Source organism: Macaca nemestrina, chromosome 12 (genome assembly GCF_043159975.1).
Source record: "Macaca nemestrina isolate mMacNem1 chromosome 12, mMacNem.hap1, whole genome shotgun sequence".
Lineage (NCBI taxonomy): Eukaryota > Metazoa > Chordata > Mammalia > Primates > Cercopithecidae > Macaca > Macaca nemestrina.
In genome coordinates, this window is record NC_092136.1 from 128,776,061 (window position 1) to 128,801,166 (window position 25,106).

General features: G+C 41.7%; 1 protein-coding gene across 2 annotated transcripts in view; it reads right to left on the reverse strand.

Moving 5' to 3' along the window:
- Nucleotides 1-19,882, reverse strand: part of LOC105476208 (Rho GTPase activating protein 32) — a 308,635-nt gene extending 288,753 nt beyond the window's left edge. The window contains exon 1 of one of the 2 annotated variants that reach the window (XM_011731907.3): nucleotides 19,816-19,882. The gene's annotated coding sequence lies outside the window, so the exon portion shown is untranslated. Of the gene's footprint in view, nucleotides 1-19,541; nucleotides 19,626-19,815 lie in introns of those variants that run through there. The other variant, XM_011731908.2, reaches the window with a different exon arrangement.
- Between the last annotated feature and the right edge of the window lie 5,224 nt (nucleotides 19,883-25,106).

A 25,106-nucleotide genomic window follows, 5' to 3' on the forward strand; every position in this document is an offset into this window, starting at 1 on the left:
GTAAGAATTTCTTCCAATTAAGCTTTTTGTTTGTTTCGTTTTTTGTTTTTTTGTTTTTCTGGAGTAGGGTCATTCAACAACTCTGTAGAAAACAAGGAGAAAGCATATCCCAAGTCTACTGGCAGCTTTTCCCATTCTCAAACAATCCCTTGTTCAGATGCACAGCCACAGAAGTTCAAAGGTCACTGGCGTCTTTGTGCTCAGTTCCACGGTAGTTACAAACAAACTTTTGTCTCCATTCCTTCAATGAAATGGGCTGCAACAACTGCACTGACTGAACTTTTACATCTGAGGCCAGCATGAGCATTACAAAACTGAAGAGCCGTAGTATTTCATTTACACTTCAACCATAAATTTTTAAATCTCTTTTGTGAAATAAAATAATTTGTTTACCTGGGCTGCATAAAGAACTGATCATTCTAGTCAAACACAAATAATAGCACTGGTGGCAACGGTCTTATGATTTATCCTAATTATCCCACCGCTTACAACACTGTTTTGAAAGCTTTTGTTGACTGGTCTTCAGGGTTTTTCTCACCCTTGTCTCTGTCTTAAATCATGAATGATAAAAAGTGAATAAATTGATTATGGGCTTTCATACAGAGTTATAAACTAAAAGTTCTTTCTTAAAATGTGATAATAAATATATTGAAATAAGAAATCTCAGCTGTGACATTTATTTTCAAATAGAAAAAAGTCTTAAAAAATAAGCTCCTGATTCTGTAACTGCTAAACACCTTAGCATGATCATGTAAAATATAATACTGCCTTTATTTACACAGTTTAATAACTCTTTAAACATAAAAATCAAACATTTAACTGTTTAAGCTGTCTACCTTAAAGCACCCATTTTAAAAACAAATTCCTACTACTTTCATGCACTAAAAGCAACCTCCAAGATCTGTCTTAGCACAATAAAATATATTAGAGCTGAGTAATCAAAAAATAATTACTCCCAAAAATATTAGCCAATAATTAATCTAAAAAGAGTTACATAAGCATCTCTGAAATAACTTTTTTAGCAGCTAGGCTGCAAACTCCTACATGAACACAAACCAACTGAATCATGATGCTGAAAGGATGAAAGAACTTTGCCAGAACAAAGATAAGAAACAGTTTCCTCCAAACAGAAAACTTTCCATAACTATTTCTAAATAAGGCAAACACTTCTAGAAAGCTGAAAATACTACTTAAAATATCCTGAGCCACCACAGGGTGCTAAACGCCACACTCCTCAGAAAAAAAAAAAAAAAAAAAAAGGGTCCAAATCTCCTATTTTTTTTTTCAACTTTAATGAGCTTAGAGTGGAGAGAAACACAGCTGAAAGCAGCAAAAAGGAAATAAAAATCATGGGAATTCAGAAATATTGTTGAAATTGAGTATAAAGTGGCTCTGGATTAGGTTAAATAAAAGAAAAAGGGTCTAAAGGAAAAAAGGAAAAGTTATTCCAGATTTTGTTGCATAAAATTCAGTAACTCAGAAATGTTTCCAAACCACTGGTGCCATTATAGATTCATTTAAACAAGAATTTATTTTTTCCTGCTTTTACTAAAATCCATAACCCTGCAACATTAAGAATATCATAATATTTTACATACCACTAATCTGGGTAAGCCTAATCCAAAGGATTTCTAAAACTTTTCTCCTGTTTTAGACTTCCCCTCCTATCTTTCAAGAGGTCAGCCTAGATGGAACAGGTCCAGTTACATTAATTCAGTTGTCTATGTGTGGAAGCCTAGTCCCCATTTTGATTAGAGAGAAATGCTAAAAGAAAGCCAGTAAAAACCAAGCATTTTTTGTTTCCACCTCTCTCCTATGTTAAATAACGTGGTGCTGAGGAATTCACCAGAAAGCTTTCAGGAAATTCTCTTAAGTAAATAAATGGATGAAAACTGCTTCTTATTGGGAGCAAATAGCTGAAAAGGCAATTTGTTCTGTTAATCAAAGGTAATTTTGACTTAAACATGTCAGTAAATGATCCCCATATTAATGGTGAAACTGTTAAAAGGAAACCTAAACATATTAGAATCTTATTTGGCAATAAAATGCAATAGTATATAGAAATCCCTTTGTTGTTGTAACAAGAAAAAAATCTTCAAGTTCTGTTGATTTTTACAGCTAAACTTAGAGATGTTTATGTTTAGCGATTACCATAACACCAAATGACACATGAAGATGGAGTGTTATATATACAAGGAAATAATGTCTGCCCTTTACACACAAATTAAGAGGAAATACAGAAACCTGACAAAATGTTCACAAACAATATTTACCTATAAAAGAATAGACCTGGCATGCCAGACAAATAAAATAGAATTAAAATAGATCTTGCAAAGTTTTAATTTTTCCTCACGCTCCAAAAAAAAAAGTCTGTATTATCTTCAAATCATTCTGCCTTTCATGTTTTTTTAATTCCTAACAATATAAATGGCATAAAGGAAGCCTCTAATTTTAATTCCCTACAAAACCACTTCTAATAGGTAGTAAATACCTACTGAATTCATGTTGATATATTCATTTAACCCATCTTACATATAAACAGCTGTAAAATATGGCAAAAGCTACTTTTTTTTTTTTTGAGATGGAGTCCTGCTCTGTCGCTCAGACTAGTGCAGTGGCGAGATCTTGGCTCACTGCAGCCTCCACCTTCTGGGTTCAAGTGATTCTTGTACTTCCCTAGTAGCTGGGATTACAGGCGTGTGCCACCATACCCAGCTAATTTTTGTATTTCTTTTAGTAGACAGGGTCTCACCAGGGGGTTTGACATGTCGGCCAAGCTGTTCTCAAACTCCTGACCTCCAGTGATCTGCCTGCCTTGGCCTCCCAAAATGCTGGGATTACAGACATGAGCCACCAAGCCCAGCCCAAAACTACTATTTTAAAACCATTTCAAAGTAGTTTTATAAGGCCTGGAAAAACTACAAAAATCCTGGGAGAAGATTGCAACACACCAAAAAGAAACCTCGCAACCCTAAAAACCTTCATTTTACTGTACCAAATATAAATTACTTCAGGGTTAACTAATTCTTTTTAAAGATATGTTAATATTGTCTATCAGTCACACCTCAATGTCAATCACCTCATCTATAAAATTAGTATGAGTACTAGTATATACAGTGAAATGATTTTCTACAGGAGTGTCAAGACTATTTAACTGGGAAAAGACAGTCTTCAACAAATGGTTCTGGGAAAACTGGATATTCACACACAAAAAATGAAATTAGTCTTACCTTATACCATATACAAAAATTAACTCAAAGTAGATCAATGATCTAAACATAAGAGCTATGAAAGTCTTAGAAGAAAACATAGGAGGGAAATGTCATAACATTGGATTTGGCAATAATTTTTTGGATATGACACCAAAAGCACAGGCAACAAGAGGAAAAACAAACTAGACAACATTAATATTAAAATGTTTGTCTATCAAAGGACACTATCAACAGAATGAAAAGGCAATTCACAGAATGGAAGAAAATATTTGAAATTGTATACCTGTTAAAGGACTGACATCTAAAATATGTAAAGAACTACAACTCAACAACAAAAAAACTATTTTAAAATGAGCAAAGGCCTTGAACACACATTTCTCCAATGAGGATATACAAATGGCCAACAAGCATATGAAAAAATGCTCACCATCACTATCGTTAGGGAAAGGCAAACCAAACCATGATAAGACATCACCTTACCCATTAAAATGGCTACTGGCAAAAAAAAAAAAAAAAGGAGAAGCAGGAGGAAAAGGAGAGGGAGGAGAAAGAGGAAGGAGGAAGAAGGAGGAAAGAGGAGGAAAAAGAAAGAAAGAAAGAAAGAAAGAAAGAAAGAAAGAAAGAAAGAAAGAAAGAAAGAAAGAAAGAAAGAAAGAAAGAAAGAAGAGAGAAAAAGAAAGAAAGAAAGAAAGAAAGAAAGAAAGAAAGAAAGAAAGAAAGAAAGAAAAGAAAAGAAAAGAAAAGAAAAGAAAAGAAAAGAAAAGAAAAGAAAAGAAAGGAAAGAAAGGAAAGAAAGAAAGAGAAAGAAAAGAAAGAAAGAAGAGAGAGAGAAGGAGGGAGGGAGAGAGGGAGGGAGGGAAAGGGGAAAGGAAAATAACAAATGTCGCCAAGGATGTGAAGAAACTGGAACCTTTGTGCACTCTTGGTGGCAATGTAAAATGGTACAACTGCAATGGAAAAAGGGTATGGCTATTTTTCAAAAAGTTTAAAAATACAATTACCATGTGATCCAGCAATTCCACCTTTGGATGTATACTCCAAAAAACTGAAAGCAGGAATTCAAAGAAGTATTTGCATACTCATGTTCACAGCAGCACTATTCAAAATCATCCAGAAGTGGAAGCAACCCAAGAGTCCACTGACAATTAATGGATAAGCAGGATGTGGTACGGACACACAATGGAATAGTATTCACCCTTGAAAAGGAAGGAAATCCTTCTGCATGCTACAACATAGATGAACCTTGAGGACATTATGCTAAGTGAAATAAGCCAGTCACATAAAGACGAATATTATATAGTATAATCCCATTTACATGGGGTATCCAAAGTAGTCAAAATCATGGAAACAAAGTAGAATGGTGGTTACTGGGCCTGGGAGGAGGGGAAAATGGCAAGTTGTTTCACAGTCACAGAGTTTTAGTTTTGCAAGATGAAAACATTCTGGAGAGCTACTGCACAATAATGTGAATATATTCACACTACTAAACTGTACAGCTAAAAAATAGCTAAGATAGCAAATTTTACTTTATGTATATTTTACTCTAATAAAAATATTACAGAAGTAACTACCTCGTGGGGCACTTGTCATGATTAAATCAGATAATAAGTGTAAGGAGCTTAGAAGAGTTCATAGCATATCTATAATAATTAAACAATGTTAGCAATCACAGGAGCTACCGGTAATATTAATAAAACAGATGTTTATCATTTGGTAAAACAGAACCTGAGTTAAGAAGGATTCTAAAAAGGCTCTCCTTGAAGCTCAAGCAAGAGAGTTGAATAGAACAGTAGGAGACAGAGAACTTTAGATGGTTCTTGATAGTTTAAAATGACACACTGAAACAAGTTTAAGGAGGTGGGCATGGTAATCTAGATCAAAGGGACATAAAATCAGGTCTGGGAAGGTACTGAAAAGAAATTGGGAAAACTGCTCTAATGAGGTTCCGATCATGCCTTGGAACTCAAAAACAGACGAAAACAGAAAGCACCTGTATGAGAACACTGAGCAACCATTCCTTCAAATCTGTGCTCTCACCAATCAACACAACTCTCCACAAGGGCAGGTGGGCTAGCAGCCGATACATGAAACACAGTGTAACTGCACATGGCTCACAACTTTTTCCTATTGAAAGTTATCATAAAAATCAGCATGAAAACCTAAAAAGCCTAACCTTCACCATTCAGAAAGCCTCTAACACCAAACCCCTGATTCTCTAGAAACAACACAGAATAGAAATGGATAAACATCTTGCTCTACCCTCACTGTCAACCTGTTCCCAAACTGGGAGGGAGGTGGACAAATTAAGAATATAAACTATGGAGGCACAAGCAGTTCACGTCTCTCATGCATTCCAGTACCTATCATCACGGTAAATAGCGAAAACTGCAAACACAAACGCACTCACAGTAAAACCTTGACTACTCAGAACTCTTACAGCAGGGTTTCTCAGCCTTGGCACTACTGACGTTTTTGACCAGATGGTAATTCTCTGCTGGGAGAGGAGAGAGAGAGGCCGTCCTGTGCAGGAGTAATGGCAGAGAATTTGTTACTCTAAATGTTAAGAACATAAATCTGGAAAACATCCCCTTCCCAGCCCAAGTTAAATATTCAGAAATCACTTCACATTATTGACAAAATAATACTGAGGAAAACACAGCACTTGAAAGGCAAAAAGACCTGGATTTAAAGTACGAATCAATCCCCCACGTAGTTGAGTAAACCTGATCAAGTGACCACACGTTTCTGAGGCCCAGTACCCTTCTATGATAGTACTACTACTAGAGTTATTGGGAGGTTTCAATAAAATAACACCTTAAGATCAGTACAAAGTAGGCATTAGATAAGAAGTGAATTCACATTTAAGCACCGGAACTTTAACTGTTTTACAACAGGAATATTTCTAAAATATACTGCATACTTTCCTGCCTTATGTAATCTAACCTTATATAAATGAGTTTGAGGTGACCATTTCATACAAACATTACTGTAGTAACTAAACATAATACTAATCTAAAGAAGAGAGCTATAAAAAATGAGTAACACATAAAATCCAGTTTCAAGATGCTGCATCAATTGGTTGAATCTCATGAAAATAATTCTATTTAGTAGGGATTAAACATAAAATTGAATATTTAAACTAAAAAATAACAATAAAAGGAAAACAATGTAACAACATTTGGGAGAGAAAAGCTCTAAAAACTGTAATTTCCTACAAGCCCTAGATGAACAAGAGTGACAAATTATCCCAAAAAAAGGTACACGGAACACAATTTGGGTTAGTAGAGAGAAAAACCAAAATAAGTCACAAAAATGGAACTCTAGTTTCAACTGGCCTACTTAAGAAAATGTCACTAGATAAGTGACTTAACCTGGATCTATTTCCTTACAAATAAGAAGGGCACAAAACCTACTTTGACACCTCTAACGCTTTCAGGTGGACCAAGTGATAATGTTCATAAAAAAATATATATATATACACACACACACACACACACACACACATATATGCTCCTAAAGCTGTCCATAAAATACCTGATACCGGTAGCATAACAGCACTGGCACAGGCACCCTGGGGTAAACAGGTCATCCTGCTGGAAAAGTGATCAGCCTAGAAGCGCTTGCCATTCTGCCCCTGACGATCCTAAGAACTAAGGGAATCAGTATTTCTGGCCCATCTGTAACACATTCAGAGAACCGCTGACACATTGGTTAGGAAGCTCTAACTAAAATATCATATCTAATTTGAGGCACCATAAGAGAGAATGTACCATTTTCCACAATAACCAACTCTAGCAATAGGACCAAAACCAGAATTTTACTTGCATAGAACAGTACTGCTTAGACCTAAGCAATGGCACCCATCCTAGGCCTCAAGCTTCAGAGGACCTTGCACTGGCCTTCCTCTAACCATACCCCTGACCATGGGGCCAGCTGTGCTAAGGGCCTAACGGATGTGGCCATCTGCAGCCCACATGCCCCAGCCCTCATCTTGACCGGAACTCCAAAATTTCCCACCTCTTCCAGGGTCTGCTCAGGCCTCTTCCCTGAGTCAGTTCTCCTGAGGACAGATGACCCAACCAATAGTATTTACAACCCTAGGCCAAAGAATGGTCAAAGAGCAGCTGTTTGAAGGGTGTATGGGCTGGAGTTCCACAGACATGCACATGCAAACTTCATAGTTCAAGGAGCCTGGGGAAAAGAAGACGACCTCAGGTCAGAGGCTGGCTCTCTGCACCTTAGCTTGTGTTCTAAAAACAAACTCAGAGTTAGGAGGCCAAGGAGGGTGGATCACTTGAGATCAGGAGTTCGAGACCAGCCTGGCCCACATAGTGAAACCCTGTCTCTAATAAAAATGTAAAAATTAGCGGGACATGATGGCACGTACCTGTGGTCCCTCAGCTACTCAGGAGGGTGAGGCAAGAAAATCACTTGAACCTGGGAGGCAGAGGTTGCAGTAAGCCAAGATCACGCCACTGCACTCCACTCCAGCCTGGGCAACAAAGCAAGACTCGCTCTCAAAAACAAACCAAAAAAACAAACTCAGAGGAATCTGAATTCTCTGTTCGACTCTGATCTAGGTTATTATGAAGTTTTATTTGATAAAGTCGGCAAATGGAACATCTTCTATTTATAAGGTAACTTGATTCATAACTTGTATAGACATATGAACCTCGTCTTAGTCCGTTTAGTATTGCTATAAAGGAATACCTGAAACTGGGTAATTTACAAAGAAGGTTTATTTGGTGCACAATTCTGCTGGCTGGAAGGTCAGGCATCTGGTGAAAGCTTCAGGCTGCTTCCACTCACGCCAGAAGGCAAAGGGGAGCCAGCATGTGCAGAGATCACATGGTGAGAGAGGACGCAAGTGGAGGGAGGTACCAGGCTCTTTTCCACAACCAGCTCTCTGTGGGAAGCTAACAGAGTGACAGCTCACTCACACCCCACCCACGGAAGACATTAATGTAGACATGAAGGCTCCACTCTCATGACCCAAATACCTCCTAGTGGGGGCCCCACCTCCAACGTTGGGGATCAAAATTTCAATGTGAGGTTTGGAGGGTCAAATATCCAAACCATAGCAGACCTGCAATTTGTATTCTTGCCCCAAGTCCCAAAAATGTTAGGGATGGGCCTGAAAAATAATCTAAAAACCTTGTCTTATGAGGAATAGTTGAAGAAAATGAATACGTTGAGCCTAGAAAGAGAAAAGACTGGTGGGAAGATAAAAGAACCAACCATTTTTCACAGCTAAAGAGCTATCATGTGAAAAATAAAGCAGATCTGTGTGGAGTCAGAAATGCATGGAGCAATGTTCCAGTTTCATAGAACGAGATACATTTCCTAACAATAAGAACTCTTTTTAAAAAGTTAGCCGGTCTTGTGAATAACTGAGTTTTCAGACAGTAAAAATAAAGCAGAGGGTAAGTAATTACCTCCCAAGGATAATGTGGAAGGAATTCTGATATTAGAGAAAGGCAGATGGCATATTCCCTGGAGGCCTATATAGCGGCAATATGAAGCTATAGCTCTATATGCAGAGACTAGTGGTATGAGACACAGGCAAAACCAAAGTCACACCCTGAAGTAACCTTTCTTTCTTAAGAAGTTCCCATCATCTTGCTTTTTTATCATTTGCCTCCTCACAAAAAAAAAAAAAAAAAAAAAGTGAATTTCTCCATTCTTCAAAATTAGTTACTAAATAGAAGACCAAAGCAGCCTTGTCTCAATGGACTTTTCACCCTCCAGCAAACTACAAGCTTCTCTACTGGTACCAGCTGGATCCTGTGACTTGTCATTATTGCTGAAAACCCTGCTCCATTCCTAAAAGTGACTCTAGCACCTCTCTATTATCAACAAATGTTTATTAAGTAGGAATGCTAGAGATATAGCAGGAGCCTAGACAAAGCCCTCACCCCTTGAGTAGCTCAGAGACGGGGGGTTACAAACTAAACACATGGCTGGGCACAGTGGCTCATGCCTATAATCCCAGAGCTTTGGGAGGCCAAAGCAGTTGAATCACTTGAGTCCAGGAGTTCAAGACCAGCCTGGGCAACACGGTGAAACCCCATCTCTATTTAAAAATACAAAAATTAGCCAGGCATGGTGGTGCACACCTGTAATCCCAGCTACTTGGGGGCTGAGGTGGGAGGATTGCTTGAGCCCAGTAAGTCGAGGCTTCAGTGAGCTGAGATCGCGCCACTGCACTTCAGTCTGGGTGACAAAATGAGGCCCTGTCTCAAAAAATAAATTAATTAATTAAACAAATAAGCAAATAATAAATGAATATGAAGAAGACAAAATGGGATGATATAAAAGAAACAGGTGGGGGTGCTATATATACAGGTAATTATTATGGTCTCTCTGGGAGAGGAAGAAGGTAGCCATGACAAGACTTAAAAGAAGTACGTGGCCAGGCGCCATGACTCACGCCTATAATCCCAGCACTTTGAGAGGCTGAGGCAGGTGGATCCCTTGAGCCCAGGGGTTCGACACCAGCCTGGGCAACACAGAGAGACTTCGTGTCTACAAAAATTACAAAAATTGGCCCGGCACAGTGGCACGCACCTACAGTCTTAGCTCCTTGGAAGGCTGATGTAAGAGGATCACCTGAGCCCAGGAGTTCGAGGTTACAATGAGCTATGATCACTCCATCTTGAGTAACAGAGTAAAACCCTGCCTCTAAAAAAAATTAAAAATAAGTCATTTTAAGTAAAAGGAACAGCAAGCACAAATCCCTAAGACAGAATGTGCTTTTATTCAAAGGGAAGAAACAATGTCATATACCACACACCCATAAGTATGGCCAAAATCTAAAACACTGACAACACCACATGTGGACAACAGGAACTCTCACTCACTACTGGTGAGGTTGTAAAATGGCACAGTCACTTGGGAAGACAGTGTTGTAGTTTCTTGCAAACTAAACTTATTCTTAACATATGATCCCACAATCGCATGCTTAAGTATTTACACAAGATGAAAACTTACTAAACACACACACACACACACACACACGGATGCTTGTAGCAATTTTATTCACAGCTGTCAAAATTTGGAAGCAACTAAGATGTCCTTCAGCAGGTGAAAGAATAAATAAACTGTAGTATATCCAGACAATGGAATATTACTCAGCACTAAAAAAGAAATGAACAATCAAGCCACGAAAAGACAGGGAAGAAACTTAACTGTTTATCCTAAGTGAAAGAAGCTAGTCTGAAGAGGTTACATACTCTATGATTCTAACTATATGACATTCTGGAAAAGGCAAAAGTATGAACACAGTAAAAAGGCTGGTGGTTGACAGGGGCTGGAGAGAGGGAGGGTCAAACTACTCTATAAGATACTATGATGTGGATACATGTCATTATTAATTTGTCCAAATCCACAGAAGGTACAACATCAAGTCTTTTCCCCCCCCCCCCCCTCAGAAGAAGTGGGAAAAATGAGTGAATCCTAATGTAGCCTTTGGACTTTGGGTGATAATGATGTTTCAATGTAGGCTCATCAACTGTAACAAACTCTGATGTGGGATGCTGATAATGGGGGAAGCCACACATGTGTAAAGACAAGGGGTATATAGGAAACCTCTGCACCTTTAGCTCAGTTTTGCTGTGAACCTAAAAATAAATTCTACTTTAAAAAAAAAAAAAGGAGCACCACTGAGACTGTAGCCCAGTGAACAAAGAAGAAAAGAAGAGACAGCGGAAGATGAGATCAGAGAAGCAGCCAGGAGCCATATCACACATTACAAACATTTTGGACCACATAATTTTTTGCTCCTGGGAGTTGTCCTGTGCATTATCGGATGTTGGATGTTTAGCAGCCACTTTGACCTCTACCCACTAGATGCCAGTAGCAACCTACCCCAATTTGTGACAACCAAGAACGTCACCAGACATCACCTGAGGGGAAAATCTTCCCGGGTTGAGAACTACTGATATGGAACCTGATAGTCACCAAAATGAAGGGTTTATTTCCATAGTAAAATGTTAAGTTTCTGTTTCAGCAATAAGTGTATTGGAAAACCAGTAAGCACAATGATATGATCTGATTAACATTTAACATTATTTTGGCTCCTGTGTATGGTGAGAATGAGGGGAAGGACAGGGACAGGAGGAGAAGCAGGGAAATCTGCTGGCAGTCTGCCAGATGACAAAGTCTACTAGCTTAGCCTAGGTTTTTACCAGTGAAAAAAGTGAGATGTAGTCAGGTTCAGTTTACATTATAAAGGTGGAGGTGACCAGACTTAATATGAGATGAGGAGGAAAAAAAGAAATCAAGGAGGATGATTCCAAGGGTTCTAGCCTGTACAAGTGGTGGCTGATGATGTCACTTACTGAGATGGTGAAGACTTGGGGGAGGTAGAGGAAGAAGTCACCGACAGGAAGAGTAATTCATAGCCCTCCTTTGTTCATGCTGCCTTTGAGATGCCCATTAGATATCCAAGCAGAGGCATGGAGTTACGTGAGTGTAGAGCTCAAGGGAGGAAAAAAGTCAGTACTAGAAATAAGAATTTGAGCCTCATCAGCATACAAATGACATCTGAAACCAAAAAATTGGAGAAAATCACCTGACGGACATTCCAAATTTTCAAGGAGTGAGTAAGTAGAGATAAACTGCCAAAAGCATATAGAAAATGAGAATGAACAACTAAGAGGTCACAAGAAGTAATGCTGGCCACTGTGAAATGCTGGTGAGAGATCAAATAAGATACAAACATTGAACTGACCACTAGAGCTTTGGCAAGATACAGGTCACTGCAATCTTGATTAAAAACAGTTTCAGTGGAGTGGAAGAAAAAAAGAAATCAAGGATAAGGATGACTCTGGGGATTCTGGCCTGCACAAGCGGTGGCTGATGATGCCACTTACTGAGATGGCAAACACTTTGGGGGGTAGAGGAAGAAGTCACTGACAGGAAGAGTAATTCATATGATGAGCTCAAATGATCAGGCTAAAGAATCAGTGGTGAAGAAGGGAGAGCAAATATAAACAACTCTTGAAAATTTTTGCTGCAAAAGGAAACATAAAAAAAGGGCAATAAATGTAAATGAAGGGGATCCCAAGGTAGAGGTGGTTTAAAAGGTGTGATTTATTCATTTAAGGTATCAGTAGCTCAAGAGATAAAACTTTATTCCTCTCTCACTTAACTACCCAAAGATAAATGAGAAGTACAAGGCTAGGAGGCAGTTCTGCTCCACAAGGTCATCTAAAAATCCATCTTATTCATCCCTTTCCCGCTAAGGTGTTGCCCTCACCTTCACAGGTTGAATAACATGCCCCATCAGTGTATTAACACCCTACACTCTCATCTGCAAAAGGGGGTAAAGAGAAAATAGAAAACGATTAGCTTCCTTTCTAAGGCCACAACCCAGAAATCACACATACCACTTATGTCCACATCCATTTAGCCAGAATTTAGTCCACATCCAACTATAAGAGGCTAGGAAATGTAGTTTCTAGCTGGGCCAACGTGTGCCCAGATAAACCCTGAGGAACCTATATACTAAAAGGAAGCCACAGAGAACAGCATTGGGTAGACAACTAGTTATCACTGCGGCAAGTAACAAAAGGCATAGATGCTAACTAAAAGAGGATTCAGTAAAGAGAGAATGATATCCTAGGAAAGAAAACTGCTGGAGTAGAAGACCTGTAGGCAAGAAGAAATGAGATCCAGGCACAAATTTACTGCCTCAGGAACAAGGTCACTTTGGTCTCCTGTCCCTTCTCACATGCTTGATTTTTCAGAAGGGTTATTCCTTGATTGCATTTCTAGTAAATTAAACTTTTCCTTCCATCTACTAAATCAACTACACAGAATGCGTGTAAAAATCTGGCTTTAATTGAGAGTTCTTACTTGGGTTGTCTACCAACAGGGTGACTCAGAGCTGCTGCTTCTCCGTCAAAGACAGAATGACCAAATTTCAGAGTTGGAGGGAGTCTACAAAGCCCATTTTACATGTTCAAGGTCACAAGGCTACAAAGTATCCTCTCCAACAGCACATCACAAGTTCTCAAACTGCCAGATCATTCCACTATCTCCTTGCTTACTTATAATATTCCTTTTCATAAACTAGTTTGTCTTCCCATGAAATGAACACCTCCTGAGGGCAAAGACTCAACGACACCTTTTTACCTATCTATCTTCCACTGCGTGAAGCATGGCACGAGACACACAGATGTACTCAGTGGATACTTCTCAGTTCACGGATACAAAGAGATGTGGTTTCCCTTACCGTACCGTGTCAGGATTGCTATTCCTACTTAATCTGGAGGGCCACTGAATATAAAGCAAGAAGGAAGGCCTGTCAGATTCTCCTTAGGTAGATCAATGGAAACCGGACCTTTGGAGACAGAAATTACTTGTCCAAAGTCACAAGCTGTTTACAGCAGAGCCAAGACAAATATCCAGGTCCTCTTGATTCCAGGTTCGAAACTCATTTTCCTGTTAAAAGTTGCTTCACTTTTTTGGTGTGTGATATCCTGGGTAATTACTGAACTTCACATGATCTATTCCGCAAAACTAATGAAAATGCTACTCATCTTAAGAGTCCTTCAACCACCTATATTTCTCCAATGAAAGGAGGAACAGGAGTTACTGTTTCCATGCTACACACAAGGGAATAAAAGCAGCGCAGTCGGCCGGGCGCGGTGGCTCACGCCTGCAATCCCAGCACTCTGGGAGGCCGAGACGGGCGGATCATGAGGTCAGGAGATCAAGACCATCCTGGCTAACACGGTGAACCCCGTCTCTACTAAAAAATACAAAAAACTAGCCAGGCAAGGTGGCGGCACCTGTAGTCCCAGCTACTCGGGAGGCTGAGGCAGGAGAATGGCGTAAACCTGGGAGGCGGAGCTTGCAGTGAGCTGAGATCCAGCCACTGCACTTCAGCCTGGGCCACAGAATGAGACTCTGTCTCAAACAAACAAAAAAAAAAAAGCAGTGCAGTCAAATAGCTTGCCTCACATCACAAGGCTGAAATCCAGATAGTAAGGATTTTACTATTTCAGGGCAAACGGATAGAATTTTCTAGAAGATTCTCTCCTAGAGTATGATGCCTCTCTTTTCAAATAGAGACAAATTGCACATATTATAACATTTCCATAATGAATGGTTCACACATGCTTTTCCTCTCAATGCTTTCTATCTCCACAGCCTCCAATATTATGTATATTATAATCCAGGATATAAAATAAAATAGTAAATAGATACACAGCCAGAAACAGAAAAAAAAAAAAAACGTGTTTCTGAAAGCCAGAATTTTACTTCTATTCTGAACATTCAGTTTCATGTTTTTTTCATGAGAAATTAAACCAAACACCCATTTCTTATTTCCTCTTACTTGTTCTAAAACAATCTACTTTAAATACAAGAATAGCCCTCCCTCGTCCAGGTATACTGTAAAACTGAAAATATCCATTTTATAAAATCCTTACACTTTACTACCTTGGGGAATACACCTGCTCAAGTCTCATCTTTCCAGATAGGAAATGTCTGGTTTGATTTGTTTTTTAACCTCAAGAGAAAAACTGTCGCATCTCGACTTCTTTAGGTCTACTCTGTTTGAGGTGCTACAATCAGAACCCTGCAGCTTTCAAGGTGCTGTTCAATGGTTTTATGGAAGAGCCCTTCTGCCTCCATCTCACTGTTTCATCGAGGACAGTGTGGGAACATTAGTGCCTTCCCCTATCTCCTCTGGATCATCTCACTTCACTGAAGCATCAGCTAAGGCCAAGAAACTGGACAGTTTGTAGAACTGCAAGAGTCACAATGACCCCAATTCTATTTTGTTTAACTCAGTCAGAACAATGGCCTTTTTTATTTGCTCACTCTTAGTTTGAGATTAATGTTAATAAACCAGCATTTGAAGTTGAGAGGCACACCAAATTTCTCAACTATAAGGTAACTTAAATCAAATACTTCAAAAAGTCTCTGGATAGTAAACTAGATCTACTTAGGAAAAAAAAATTACCTTTTATTATTTCAACTTTGAGAAGCATGCCATAAAGATGTGAATGCAAATCATAAGGAAGACTTTAGAGTATATATACACATGGGGAAAATTTTCCAACCCTGGCCTAATCAAAACTGACTTTTCTCACTCATCTTTCTAAAAAAAAAAAAAAAAGCCAGTATCACTATGAAAATAGAAGTGGTATTTAAATCCAATTTATAAACATAAGAACATTATCAGGAAATCATCAAGAATCAGGATCTATGAAAAAGAGAAGTATCTTTCCACCCATACTTAATTATCTGAAATCAGCAAGTGATTAGTAAAAATACACTACAGCAAACAGGAAATTTCTCAAGTTATTCCGCTTATCAGCTGTTAACTAAACTACATTTCATCAAATGAGAAAATTCTATAGCAAACAGCATATCACTCAGGAAAATCACTCTCTAATCTGGAGGTGACAGTAATATACAATATTTTAGGCATACTTTCAGGGTAGCGTTTCTAATCATCATCATCTATCACTTACCGAGTGCTTCCTGTATGTCACAGATTGTATTAAGCCTTAACATGTACTATTTCATTTCATCCTCACTACAACCTTCCAAGGTTGATACTACTGATATTCCCTGGTCACAAAGGAAATCGCTGAGGTCCCATGACATTCATTAGTTTGTCCAGGATCAGTGTTTATAAATATCATATCTGATATGTGAACCCAAGTCTATCTGGCTCCAAAACAAAAATTAGTGCCTTTCCAGGATTCTTAACCTTATAATGGCTCTGATAAGAAATAACACATACGTTAATCAAAGTAAAAAAAATGTTAAGTCCTAAATCGGGGGTTGGAAAACTTTTCTTTTAAAGAACCAGATAATAAATACTTGAGGCTTTGCAGGCCGAGCTATGAAAGTACTCCGCTCTGCTGCCGCACTGCCAAAGTAGCCACAGACACAAGAATGAATGAGTGACTGTGTTCCTATAAAACTTTACTGAAGGACACTGACATTTGCGGTTTATACCATTCTCATGACACGAAATTTTATTCGATTGTTTTCAACCATTTAAAAATATAAAAATCATTCTTAGCCACGGGCCAGATATGGCCTGCAGGCTATAGTTTGCCCATAGGTTCCCTAAATAATGCAGACAAATATAAAATATTTTTTACTAAACACTTCTTACCAATCATTAACTTGTAACCTCCTTTGGTATTGTGAACTGATACTTTAAAGAAGTTCCAAGTCTTGTCCAGCCTTGGCACAGGACAGTAGTCCCAGTTGCTCAGGAGGGCAACGTGGGAAGATCACTTCAGCCCAGGATTTGGAGGCCAGCCTGTGCAACATAGCATGGCCCTGACTCTATTAAATTTTAAAAACAAGCAGCAGCGGTAGCTCACAGTCTCAATAAACTTGATCTGTCTCCAAATTATTGAAAATTCCAGAGAGTTCAAAATTGCAATTACTACTGGTGGATTTTCTAAATAAGACAGAGGCACAAAATTTTGGAACTAGAAGAAATCTAACATGTTCTCAGTCCTTATCTGTTTTTGTTGTTATTGTTTTGAGACAGGGTCTCACTCTGTTGACCAGGCTCGAAGGCAGTGGCACAATGATAGCTCACTGTAACCCCTAATTCCTGGGCTCAAGTGATCCCTCCATCTCAACCTCCCGAGTAGCTAGGACTACAGGTGTGTGCCACTACACTCAAGTAATTGTTTTTATTTGATTTTCTGTAAAGACTGGGCCTCTCTACGTTGCCCAGACTGGTCTCAAACCCCTGGCCTCAAGGGATCCTCCCACCTCTGCCTGCCAAAGCATTTGATTAGAGGTGTAAGCCACCCTGCCCAGTCTTTAGCTGCATGTTTTTTAAACTTCTGTTACAGTATTTAAAAAAGTTTGCCAGGCCAATTTGCCAGGTAATACAGGTTTGCAACTAAGTTTATACATAATAACAATACATATTTAAAAATAGTTCTGCAGAGCATTTTCATATCCCTTCTATCATCTGATCCTTCACAACTCCGTAAGAAAGACAATGCAAGCCTTAAAAAGCAAACAAGCTCAGAAATGTAAATAACTTGTCCAAGGAAGGGACATTGTCACACAGCTACTATGGGGCAGAACTTCAACCTCAACCTGACTTCAAGTCCTTGCTGCCTCTTGACTACTTCCACGGACACTGGATTTCACAATCACGGGTTAAACCCGAAAAATTCTCAAGAATATTAGTCTTACTCTTTAAAAGTTCAACTATGTCAAGTTCCTTTTTGTTTCATTCCTCTTTTGCTACCACAGCCTTATGAAGAAAACAGATGCCTAGTCCTTAACATTTATTACACGCGTCTACGATCAACATATAGTGTGCAGGTAATATACTCAGGTCAGCTTGGGAAGGAAAACACTTGAATAAGTCAAGTCAGAACAAACAACAATAAAAACATCGTTTATATAGCACCGAGAGAGAGAGAAGTAGAGATGAATGTATTGCCATTAGAGTCGCAGGCCAACTTCAGAAAAGCTTTCGGTGACTGGAAAATGATACGGAGGTTGGGAAATGAACATAGAAGGAACATAACTACTGGAATTCAAACCAACATCAAAGGCTCTAAAGACAGTTGAGCCTGTCTTGCTGGTTCTTAGTCTCTCCCTAGAAAACAAAACAGTTACATAACTGGAGAATGTTCTTCCAACTCACATTTCCTCTCTGTCCCACTTATGTTTTTCTCCCCCACTACTTCACCCTGTCACCCACCTCAATGTGAATGATCATACAGTAAACTGGGCTTCCACCCCAGCTGTGTCCAAACAAGTCTCTGTCCAAAGTGCTGCTTTATACACGGACTGCTATAGGGACCACAGGACGAAGATAACTAGCTTAAACACGGTTCCAACCTGACACCATTATAGACACTTGCTCTATGAAGCATCACCATATATCCAATTCCAAGAACGAATCAGGCTCCAGACATTCCTGAAATTGCAAATTACAACATCCTAATGCCTCATCTTCACAAACAGCCCCATTAAAAAGAAAACACACCAATGAGTACTTGAAAAACTTTGAGGTCATGTCGTAGCAGAAATTAAAGCTTCTCTTTCCTTCACACTCAAGTCCAAGGAACAAATATCGATTCTGAGAGCCACTTCAATGTACCCAATAAGGAAGGATATATTGAGTCACAACCATAAATACTCAAAAATATTACAACAAATGCAGTCACTGATTCAGACCAGCAAACTGTGTAGACTCTAAGAGCCACCGCAGTCCAGCACCATTTGCTTTATCTTCTTCCAATAGAAATACAAATATAGACAACGTTTACAAAAGCAACCAATGTATCAGAAAAGTTATTCCCATTCAGACTGACTTAAAAGGTCTAAATCTGTGCCAAATAAAACTCTGAAAGAACAGAAAATAAAAGAGATGCTGACAACAATGCTATGCCCAGCTGCCAGCTAGCCATGTAGCATCACGCAGTGCCCCAAGCATTTTAAAGACAGATTGTAACTCTGCATTCAGATCAAAATTATAATTATCCAAATTCTATTTCCTAAAAGATGACTATTAAACTGCATCCCAAGCATTCTGCTTGGGTCTCCTCCTTCCTTCCATCTTCAAGTTTCACAAACAGAAGGTGAAGCTAAAAAAAGTCCAAGGTAGACTAAAGCTAAGAAATCAGGTCTGATTTTCTCTCCCTACCATTTCTTGTGTACTGCTTAAGAAAATCTTTAACATAAATGTTTGATAAAGTCAACAAAACGGGAAACCAAGATACAGGGGTGGCGAGGAAGCGAGGTGGAAAAAAGCACTAATTCACCACCGTCGTCCAACATGCAGCGGCAACTTCAGTCAATGGGAAAGACGAGGAGGGAAACTCCACCGGAGCCTGGGGGAACAGAGACCTCTGGCCCCGCGGGGCCCACGCACACGGGGGGGGCGGGACCCGCGATGTCGCCCGCGGGCAGCGGAGGGAAACGCTCCCGCGGCTCCTCCGGGAGCGCCGGTGTCCCTGGAGCCCCCACTCGGCCGCTCCCGGGAGTCGCGGCTGCCGCCCGCCTTGGGCCCGGGGCGGAGAGCGCTGCGGCAGGCCAGAACGCCGTCCGAACGCCCGGCTCGCGGAGGCCGCGGGGAGCGGGGAGCGCGTGGCGCGGGAGGTCGTGGGCCCGCAGCGACGTCCGCCCCGGGAGGCCGGGGAGATGGGGCCGGGGGTGAGGGTACAACCGAGAGGCTCCTCCGGGAGCATGCGATCCGGAGCCCTCACTCTAAAAAGAATTTTTTCTAAGAAGGAAAGAGAGGCCCCCGCAGCCCTTCCCGCGGGGCCTGCCCACGTCACCGGCGCCCCCGGCCCTCCCGCGCGCCCGCCTTACCGAGCCCCGCGGCCCCGCCGCGCCGCCGCGGCGTCCCTGCGCCCCGCTGGCCGCTCCGTGTCTGCCCTCCGCGGGCCGGGCCCGACGCCCTCCGCCCGCCGCCGCCGCCGAGCGCCGCCCGCGCCGCCGAGCCTAGCGCCTGGCCGCCGAGGGCAGCCGCGGGGGCTCGGCCGGGCGCCCCCCGCGCCAGCGCCTCATCCCGCCTCGCGCCCCGTCAGGCTCGGGGGCGGGGGCGCCGGGCCGCGGCCTCCAAGTCCCCACCTCCGGCACGCACCGCGCTCGCCCTCCCGCGGCGGAGTCGGCCCCCGGGAACGCGGGTCCTCGGGCTCCAGAGCCCCTCACCCTGACGCCTTCGGGCCACCCCCGCAGCGCCCCCGCCCAGCTGGCCGGCGCGTGCCCCCGCCGGAGCCCGCCGCCCGCCCAGCCTCCGCCTCCTCCGCTCCGCCTCCTCCTGCACCCGCGACGCCCGCAGCGGGGAGAAGAGGCGCGCTGCCGCGGCCGCGGGCACGAGCACGCGCGAGGAGGGCGGGCGGCGGGCGGAGCGCGCGCGCGGCCGAGGGGGCGGGGGCGCGCCGAGGCCTAGCCTGCCGTTGTCCTAGGAGCGCACGTGCGCTGTCGGGGGTGCAGCGAGGGGCACTAGGCGGGTGCCCCTGGGGGCCTGGGGGGCTGGGGGGCTGGGAGCGCGGAGTGGGTAGAGACGCTGCCTGAGGGGTCCCGACGTAGGCTGTTGCCTCGGCCCCTGCATTGTGCTGCGGTGCAAAAATAAAAAACCGGCCGCCGCCGCAGCAGCAGTAGCGCCGGGAAGAGGCATCCTCCGAGACTACGGCAGTCGCTCCTCTCCACTCCCAGCTGACCCCAGAACACTGTCACCGTGCCGCGGAGGAGAGGGGGCGTTGCCGCAAGTCAGGAAGATCCTCGCCTCTCCATCCCTTGCACATTTGGGTCTAGAATCGACGCGCCCCGGTTATTATTTGGAATCCGGGGGTCTAAAAGTTCCTTTAGTTGGCTTCTTCATTCAGAGTTATGGACCAGAAAATTGAAAGTGGCATGGCAGGGGAGAGAAAGGACAAGAAAGGGTGAAAGAGTGGCCAACCTGAAGGTGCGTGGCTAGACTGAAAAGAGGTTTTGGAGACAAGGGAAGGAACTCACTGGGAACCCCCTGCCCGTGGATGGCACTGCCCTTGGTGCTTGCCCTGCTCCTTTTGTTCAGCCCCCAAAGGCGGTGCTGCACTTCCACCTGCGACGACCATCTGTGTCACGGAATACAGGAAAGATATCTTGACATTCTACCACGTTCTATTTTAATTTTTTTTCTTTCAAGTATGTACCTTTCACTCCTGACTCAGTTCGGTATCTAAATAAATGTTGGAGGTGGTTAACCTACAGAATTCACTCTTATCCTCAAGCCTACCGATGTCAAATACTGCATCATCTACTGTCGCTGCAGTGATTTGGGTCCACTCAGCATTTAGTCATTTCAATGGGAGTCATTGAATATAAAACGTGGCCTTGACCGCGATTAGCAGAATTTCAAGGGCATACATGAAGCAGGATTTCACCACATCCTGGAGAGAAATTAGGGAGTGAACATGCACAATAATCCCACTCTTCCAGCTTCGGTGTAATCAAAGTTGCTTTAAAGAACAAGTGCTAGGAAAGGGATGGAATGAGATTTGCCTCGAAGCACAAACTAGGATGGGAAAATTTGAAAGAAGCCAGCTTGAAATAAATGCATTGCAGCCCTCTGCTGGAAATAGTCAGGTGCACTTGAGATTCATAAGAATCTTCATGGATACCTCCTAAGTGCTAGAGAAACAGCAAGGTAAAGAACAGAAACTACAGACCTTCCACTTCAGCATAATAAGGCCATAGTTTAAAACTCTTCTTTCACCAAACTGCAGCAATTCCCCGGGGTTCATCTTCGGGCCACAGAGAGCCATCTCTACCGGAGAGGGATGGGTATGGATTAGGTAGCTTTTGTTGTTCTAGGAGTTTGTTGAGCATTAAACACAAACATCCTGTGATAGGAAGCGGAAATCGAGTGGGACAGAAAACCAAGTCACTATGAGAAGCAAGTTTTGCCCAAGCCCCCAGTCTCTTGACAATACGCATTCTTTTCAGAAATCCTTCACATCCCACAGTTTCACTGCCACACCCTGGAAGTCAGCCACAGCAGCTGAATGGATGTTAAATATATGGTTAAGTGGTGGAGGTACATAATATATAAAGGAGCTAGGATTATGCATACATTGGATGACACAGATATTTTACTTTAGAGCCTCTAAACATTTTGGTAACTTTCTCTCCTTATATGTAGTATATCTAGTTTATAGAAGAGAACAAAAGGATGCCGTGTGTGTTTTCCAAATATCAGAGGTGTTTGAGCAAGTTCAAGGGTGCTAGTGATGCTCCTTAACCTCATTCTGAGCCAGCACTCCCTCTCCTTGGGCCACACTGTCCAAATGTCCAGTGTCCTAGTTATTATTGCCAAACCTGCATATAAACTGGAAGTTGTGATTGCTGGGCAGCTCTGCAGCCATCTGACCTTGGCGTTTCAGACGTTTGTAATCAATTACCTCTGTCCTAATAACGCCCTTAATGATTAAATACATAAATCACAAAAAATTGCAACATTCCTTAAAAAAGAAAAAGTCTGTCCAGTGTTAAATAACTGATGTGTTGCTTATGTATGGTTTGATTCGATATGTACAAGGTGAGGGGTACGAGGGGAGGAAAAAATTCCCCCTCTTGCCGAAGCTATTGGAGGCCTCAGCCTGGCCTCCTTTCTCAGTCTTGGCACTGCTGTCTGCCAGGAGGTAGCATCTGGGCTCACTCCCGGCGTCTCAGATCTGTTGCACTGCAGTCCCCTCTAGACGCTGAAGCCGTGTCATGGTGCAGACAAATAGAGCCAGTGAGGAGGGCAGCCACGCAGAGGACTGCAACACGCACCTAACCTTGAGTTTGAAAGAGGGCCTGGGAATTGAGCAAGGAAGAGAGACGAAGCTTATTTGCATTTCCAAATTGAGAATGCTCAACAGCTGTATTGAGAAAAGTCGTTCAAAGTAGGCCAGGTTTCATAGAGAATTTTAACAGAGAATTTTCCCAAAGTGACAATTGACATTGTCTTGCTTATTTATTCTTTCCTGGCCAAAGAGCCAGCTGCATATTGTGTCCCTATTAAAAAGAGATGTCAAAAAAGATGTGTTGCCTATCTGTAGCATACTCCTCGCTGATATTGACGCCCATGGAATAGCCCCTGTAAACATGGAATCCATGCCCACTACCATGGGCAACATTTTAAAGAACATCTGTACTGCTGTTCACTGAGATATTACTAATCCCTGATGCATTCATTGAAATGCTAAACTTTCCATCTTCTGTCCTTTCCCTATCACATTTTGCATCATAAGCCTCTATCATAATAATTTAGAACTTTGTGTTATTCTCCTATGAAATTTTTTTTCTCAGTCTTTAAACCTTAACACCACCTCCACCTATTGACATGTCCACTTTTGAATGGGGTCCTTGGCCTCCTCTGTGATTCCATCTGCCGCCTGCCCCAGGGCTCTGACCGTGGGCTAATCCTGTTCTTTTTCTACACTCCCACCCTAGGCAGCATCCTCCAGCAAGGCTTAAAGTAGCCTCTACCTTTAACCCTGGCCTCTCCCCAGCACTCCACCCTCTTATATCCTGCTGCCTCCAGGCATCTCCATTTGGATATCTCCCACCTAACGTGTCTCAAACAGAACTTTTGATTTCCATATTGAAAACAAAACCCCAAATTGATTCCTCCAAGTCTTCCCCATCACAGGACAAAAAATATCTCTTCCTTTCCATGACCATGTTCATTTTAGCAGCAAACCCTTCCAGGTCTACCTTCAAAAGATACGGAACCCAATCTCATCCCTCTCTCTTAACCACGAACACCCGTGTCTCTGCTCCCCGTGATCTTTCTCCTGGGTGACTTTGACAGATGAATCATCACCCTGCTTCCACTTTTTCCCCTCCATGGTCTACATGGAGCCACCAGAAATGTATTGTAAAACGTTGGTAAGATAATGTCCTTGTTCTTGCCCGAAACTCCAGGGCTCTGTGCTTGTAATCACACTGTGATACAATCCAAAGTCCTTTCCCAGCCTTTCAAGTCCCTTCGGCCCTGACTCACTAGTTCAGTTTTTTACCTTTTGCCATTCACTCTGCCTCAGCCACACCCACCTCCCTCCTGAGGTTTCTCAGACCTGCCAGGACGACTCCACCTTCCTAGCTTTTAAATTAGCCTTCCTACTATTATATAAAATAGCTCTGCCTTCCCCGTACCCTTCCTCTGCTTCTTTTTTTTTTTTTTCGTAGCACTTATCACTACATGATTATGTTGTATAATCAATATTTATTATCGTACTCTCTTCCTAAAATGGAAGCACCATGAGGGCCCGGACTTTGTTTATTCACAGATGAATATGTTTATGCCAAATGAGTAAATAAATGGTACTATCAGGGTGCAAAGTCTCTATGCACACTTATTACCTGCTGTTGTTTATTGCTATGGATCTAACTTTATACTTATTACCAGTGGAAACAACTGCAAATTCTAACATTATGTAATTTAAACGTCCTGGACTTTCAACTCTGACCTCTCCTCAGCCCTCCAGCCTCATATATTCCGCAATAAAATTATATCATTTGCAGTGCACTGCAAGTCAAATCAAGATAAACTATACTGAAAATCTAAGAAAATATCAAGATTCAGCAGAGAAAGGTGCATATTAAATGAGGAATTTAGTGCCTGTAGGATAAAATCACAGTCTAATCTTGCAATTAGGTTTTAATATGTAGAAGTTAAAAGCACAGAAAAAGCCAAATTATATGAATTGCCTTCTCAGTCCAAACTGAAATAATGGCCATTGTGAGAAAGAACATAAATTTTAGTACAAGTTTCCCTTTCATTTTTTATCTTATCTCACTATGCAATCTTGGACAAGGCAATTAACATCTATTTTCCCATCTGTAAAATGGACTTGCCCGCTGTCCTCTTTAGTTGGGTGTCATAAAGATAGAATGACTTCATTATTATAAAAATGTTTTAGAAGAAAGGAATTTTGCAAGTGAACAGTGATTATTATTACTTTCCAAACTTCTTTGTGTAATATTTTGAAAATGAGGAAGAAATAATGTATTTTTCAATGTATGTAAAGACTGAAGTAAATCAGCATTTCCAAATCATGCAGCACTTCCAAAATTACCAGAAAAAACTTTTGGAAGTCGTGAAGAAACCTGCAGAGTCACCCAAGTATATCACCTACCATGGGAGGCTCTGTATACTGAAGCATTATGAGCAACAACACGTAATCCATTTTATAGTCAGAGTGCACTGTGATCAGGAAGTGAAAGGAATAGCACAGAAATGCAAACATTTGTATAAAGTATTAATTCCACTTCTTATCAAACAATATAATGTGGAAATCCTTGAAAGAACAAATGAACAAAGAGGCAACTGTAACATTTCTATATATGAGATGCTTAAGGGGCAGCGAAATGTTTGGAAGGGGGATGGGATCTAGGGGACTT